Genomic DNA, 6,367 nt, shown 5'->3' with positions numbered 1-6,367 from the left:
GGTCTTCCTGAAATCCAGTTTTGGAACAGGTTTGGCCACCATCTTTTCAAATGTATTTCTCTGCCCTATTCTCTCTTTTCCTACTGGAACTCTTTTGCTCAGAGGTCATTTACTAACAAGAAAACTTTGGGCTTCCATTCGGATGGCCTTTCAAGGCAAGGGAGCTAAACAACAAGGCCCAGCGTCCCACCCAGGTGGAGAGCAAAATAGGAGACCTCTCTCACATTAATAGGGGTCCCAGAGATAAATTCAATAGTCACAGGTTGGGTTCCTTGTGACACAGACCCTGAAATGGAGTTTAGTATGCAAGATGTTTATTAAGGAATACCCTTGAGATCAATACCTGTGGAAGGGAAGAGATTGAAACAAGATTAGTCAGGGCTACAAGACAGCACTGACAAGCTTGAGGAGCTGAGATAAAAAGGCCCATCTGAGCAACTATAATAACCCATCCACTAAGTTTTTTATTAGTTATAAAAAGATATTTGGGTATTAATAAGATGACATCTCTGTATTGTTTCTCAACTGGTTCAGAAACTAAGGAGGGGAGAAGGGTGCTATTTACTGGGCCTCTTAAAAACTAAAATCAATCTAGTAAATAATAAATTAACAAATCAATAAATGGAAATTTCAAGTGACAAACCCAGTTGCTCCACAAGCATGCAGGTTCTGATTTTAAGAGGGCAAAATGTTTCTGCCATACAACCAGAGGCCTGATTCATGTTGTATATAGTGATTCCTGCTCAAGATTAAAACCGAAAGCACTGCACTAGACTTACTGAGAAAATGTACAGAGTAATTTTTTTTTTTTTCCTGCGGTACGCAGGCCTCTCACTGTTGTGGCCTCTCCCATCGCGGAGTACAGGCTCCAGACGCGCAGGCTCAGCGGCCATGGCTCACGGGCCTAGCCGTTCTGCGGCATGTGGGATCTTCCCAGACTGGGGCACGAACCGGCGTCCCCTGCATCGGCAGTCAGACTCTCAACCACTGTGCCACCAGGGAAGCCCCATAGTAATTTTATTTATTCACTCACTAGAAGGCATGCTATCTGATTTGAGCAGATAGGTCAAATGAATAGGAAAGCCTAATCCAGTGAAAGTATGAGGATTCTAAATAAGAAATATTATCCTCGGATTTCTAACATTTCATCAATTATATTCTTAGAGATTCCTACCTGCTTATGATCATATGCATTTGTATTTCCTTCAGCTGTAACACTAGACACCATTTATGGGCTATCCTGTGTCTTTCAGGAATGAACACTGAACATAACACACCGTTCATCCAGTCCAACCACCTACCTAAATTCCCTCAATTTCAACAGATAGGCTCCATAAAGCATCTACGTTCATTCACTAACATGTAAGGAATCAGATATACCATTTCAAATATACTTTTCCTCCATAAGTATTTGTAAATCATGGTCTCAACATTGCTTTGTTAAAGAAAACCACTCACTTTCAATAAATTCTGGTCAACTTAACATCCTTTATTAAATTTTAAGCACCCTTAACCCATTTAGACCATCCAAACTTAATAAAGAAATTCATTGGTAGGTGATGCCTCTAACCAGGACATTGGAGATTATCCCAATTGCAGTAAGGGGACCCACAAACTCGACCCAACTTATAACTCCTATCCCTGTTATCTGCTGCTAAACCAAGCTTTATCATTTGGGACCTGGACTCTGGTGATAAAAGCTAACATTGAGCAATGAAGGCACTTGTTAGAGTGTTCAGAGCAGATTATCTTAGTACCACCGAAATGGGAAACTGTTCCATTCAGAAGTACTGTAACCCCACAGACCTCAGGGTCCTACATTTTATTTATTTACTTGTTTGTTTGTTTACGGCTGTGTTGGGTCTTCGTTGCTGCGCATGGGCTTTCTCTAGTTGCGGCGAGCAGGGGCTACTCTTCATTGCAGTGTGCGGGCTTCTCATTCAGTGACTTCTCTTCTTGCAGAGCACGGGCTCTAGGCATGTGGGCTTCAGTAGTTGTGGCATGTGGGCTCAGTAGTTGTGGCTCACGGGCTCAGTAGTTGTGGTGCAGGGGCTTAGTTGCTCCGTGGCATGTGGGATCTTCCCAGACCAGGGCTTGATCCTGTGTCCCCTGCCTTGGTGGTGGATTCTTAACCACTGTGCCACCAGGGAAGTCCCAGCATCCTACATTTTGATTGACATGTTGGCTGCAATCTTCTGCAATGACTGTAGATGTTGTGGGGAATTCTTCAAACTCCAGAAACATGAGACAAATGAAAACTTCACATTGTACTTTCAACTCCAAAGTGTGGAAGTTGTAACATCTCTGATGGAAGGCCCCCTAGACCAACTTGTGAAAGAAGACTAACTCTGAAGCCTATGAGAATAAAATATGGTATCTGTAATAGCACTACATTATCTGTAAAGTTCTAAAGTGTTATTTGAACTTCTAATCATAAATCTATACATTTTAGATCTATACAACTATATAGGTGTATAATCATTTACATGCTTTAGTTTTTCTCCCAAACTACATTGTAAGCTGCATGGTGTAAACATCATTCTACATTTCTTAAGTGTTTCTTACAGTACCTACCATAGATGTAAGTATACTGTAAATGCTCAGAACACTGAATAAAATGAGCCAGTTATGTTTATTTGGCAATGAAGGTCAACTCTGCCTGTCAGCAAATGGCAAAACATCAAGGCAGTTTACCTTGAGAAAGGTAAGGTTCACCTTTTGTCTTATATGTGGAGATTAATCGGACTCCCAGTGCCATGGCAACACTGGAGAGGAGACAAAAGGCAATCTTTTGGAAGTGACTCCTTTGGTTGTAGCTGAAAGCGAGGTACAGGTATGGGAGGTAGGTGAAGAAGAAGATGATGCCTCTGGAGGCAGTTGCAACATGAGCTGCAAATTCAGAGGGGAAAAATGAAGAGTTTCATCAATAATGCACCAAGAGGGACTTCCCTGGTGGCGCAGTGGTTAAGAGTCCACCTGCCAATGCAGGGGACACGGGTTCAAGCCCTGGTTTGGGAGGATCCCACATGCCGCAGAGCAACTAAGACTATGCACCACAACTACTGAGCCTGTGCTCTACAGCCCGTGAGCCACAACTACTGAGCCCACGTGCCACAACTACTGAAGCCCACGTGCCTAGAGCCCGTGCTCTGCAACAAGAGAAGCCACAACAATGAGAAGCCCGCACACCACAACGAAGAGTAGCCCCCGCTCGCCGCAACTAGAGAAAGCCTGCATGCAGCAACAAAGACTCAACACAGCCAAAAATAAATAAATAAATAAATAAATTTTTTAAAATGCACAAAGAACCTATATGAGAAAACAATCTAAGAGAGAATGAATATATGTATATGTATAACTGCATCACTTTGCTGTACACCTGAAACTAACACAACATTGTAAATCAACTATACTCCAATAAAATGAAAATATTAAAAAAAGAATGTATATATACGTATAACTGAATCACTTTGCTGTACAGCATAAATTAATACAACATTGTAAATCAACTATATTTCAATAAAATAATTTTTTAAAAAAATAATGCACAAAGAAGTATAATGCAAGTCTCTTTTCCCTGCCATGGTAAGGAAAGCATCTCTGCATTTGTCTCAGCATTTCAGAAGGGAAGCAGTCTTTTAAGAAATTTTGATAGAAACCTTTTATACTTGCACTTTCACCATCAAAAGACTAAGAGGATTTGTTGCACTTAAGAAATTAATCAATCCTTACAAAAAAGCACAAACATTTAATTGCCTAAAACTTCCCCTAATACTGCATTAATAATATCTCCTACAATAAAAACCATCTTCTTCAAAGATAAGCGGTAGATTACATAGCATCTATGGAGCATTGCCTGGCACTGGGTAAGCACTTTATATACAGTATCTTATTTAATCTTCATAACCTCTCTGTTTTTCAGATGAAGAAACTGAGGCTTAGCCACATTAAATAAATTTGCTCAATGTCATGGAACTAGTAAATGATGGGTCAAGGATTCAAGGTTTCCCAGGCTCTAAGTATAGTGGCTCCAGATTTGGAGATAAACCAATCAAACTGAAGTCTGGGAGAAAAACGCAAAATAAATGCAAACATTTGCCTTCCAGGAAGTTAAGAGAATACAGATCGAAAATGTAAGGATTGCATATATAACAGAAAGAGCCACAGTTAAGGCATCAGGCAGCCCTTCACTGACCCTGACTACATGAACTATGGCTGACCCTGGGTCTTCTATAACTTCTCTGACTTTGCTTCTTCTTTTGTAAAACGTGATAATAATTGCTAACATGTACTAAGTTCTTACTATATACCAAGTATTATTCTCAGCATTTTACATCCCATTTAATCCTCATAACTAAGTTATGAGATAAGTGCTATCATTTTCCAGTTTCACATAAGGGGAAATGGATACAGAATCTATTGACCTGCTCAAGGTCAGGATCCACACCGAGATATAAATACAGCACTCTGAGGCTGGAGCAAGAGCTTCTGACCTTGTTGTAACAAGTAAATCCTTCTTGTTTATCTACTTGATATACAGTAGTGTGTATCTCTCAATTCCATAGTCCAAATTTATTCTCTCCCCTTTCCCTTTGGTAACCATAAATTTGTTTTCTATGTCTGTGAGTCTGTTTCCATTTTGTAAATAAGTTCATTTGTATCATTTTTTTTAGATTCCACATGTAAGTGATACTATATGATATTTGTCTTTCTCTGTCTGACTTACTTCGCTTTGTATGATTATCTCTAGGTCTATCCATGTTGCTGCAAATGGCATTATTTCATTCTTTTTTATGTCTGAGTGATATTCCATTATATATACACTGCATCGTCTTTATCCATTCATCTGTTGATGGACACATGGTGCTTCCATGTCTTGGCCATTGCAAATAATGCTGCTATGGACATTGGGGGTGCATGTATCTTTTCGAATTATAGTTTTTGCCTTTTCCAGATATATGCCCAGGAGTGGGATTGCTGGATCATATGGTAATTCTATTTTTAGTTTTTTAAGGAGCCTCCAGACTGTTTTCCAAGGTGGTTGCACTAATTTACATTCCCACCAACAGGGGTTCCCTTTTCCCCATACCCTCTCCAGCATTTATTATTTCTAGACTTTTTGATAATGGCCATTCTGACCAATGTGAGGTGATACCTCATTGCAGTTTTGATTTGCATTTCTCTAATAATTAGCAATGTTGAGCATCTTTTCATATGCCCATTAGCCATTGGCTTTAGTTACCTTTACCAGGGGTCTTTATTTCTTCTTATGGCTTCGAGTTATTGTCTAGTAACTTTTCATTTCAGCCTGAAGAACTCCCTTTAGCAGGGAAAGGAAGGACTATTGGTAATAAACTCTCTCAGCTTTTGTTTATCCAAAAATGTCTTAATTTCTCCATCATTCTTGAGGGATAGTTTTGCCAGATAGAAAATTCTTGGTTAAAAGTTTTTTTTTCCTTTCAAGATTTAGAATGTCATCTCACTACCTTCTAGACTCCATGGTTTCTCTAGAGAAATCAGCTGTTAATCTTATTGAGTATGTAGGGAGTCTCTTCTCTCTTGCTGCTTTCAAAATGCTCTCTTTGTCTTTGAGTTTTGACAACTGGAATTTTAGACTTTTACTGGGGATCTCTTTGAGTTTATCTTGCTTGGAGTTAATTGAGCTTCTTGGGTTTGTAGATTCATGTATTTCATCAAATTAGGAGGAGTTTTCAGCCATTATTTCTTCAAATATTTTTTCTGCTTCTTTTCTCTCTCTCTTGTCATTCTGGGACTCCTATGATGTGTATGCTGGTGTTTGATGGTGTCCCACAGGTCTCTCAGGTTCTGTTCTAACAAAGAAAAGCCCAGGACTAGATGCCTTCTCTGGTGAATTCTATCAAACATTTAAAGATGAGTTAACACCAATCTTTCTCAAACTCTAGATATAAAGACCAATGGAATACATTAGAGAGCCCAGAAATAAACCCTCACAAATATAATTAACTTGGGTGCCAAGACTATTCAATGGACAGTCTTTCAAAAAATGGTGCTGGGAAAACTGGATATCGCCATTCAGAAGAATGAAGTGGAACCCTTACCTTACACCATATGCAAAAATTAATTCAAAATGGATCAAAGATCTAAACATAAAGCTAAAAACCATAAAACTCTTAGAAGAAAACTTAGTGGAAAATCTTCATAACCTTGGATTTGGCAATAGTTTCTTACGTATGACACCAAAAACACAGACAACAAAAGAAAAAAATAGATAAATTGAACTTCAACAATTTAAAAGGTTTTATGCATCAAAAGACACTATCAGGGCTTCCCTGGTGGCACAGTGGTTGAGAGTCCGCCTGCTGATGCAGGGGACACGGGTTCGTGC

The sequence above is a fragment of the Lagenorhynchus albirostris genome, chromosome 15 (genome assembly GCF_949774975.1).
Source record: "Lagenorhynchus albirostris chromosome 15, mLagAlb1.1, whole genome shotgun sequence".
Classification (NCBI taxonomy): domain Eukaryota; kingdom Metazoa; phylum Chordata; class Mammalia; order Artiodactyla; family Delphinidae; genus Lagenorhynchus; species Lagenorhynchus albirostris.
This window is presented reverse-complemented; position numbering follows the sequence as displayed.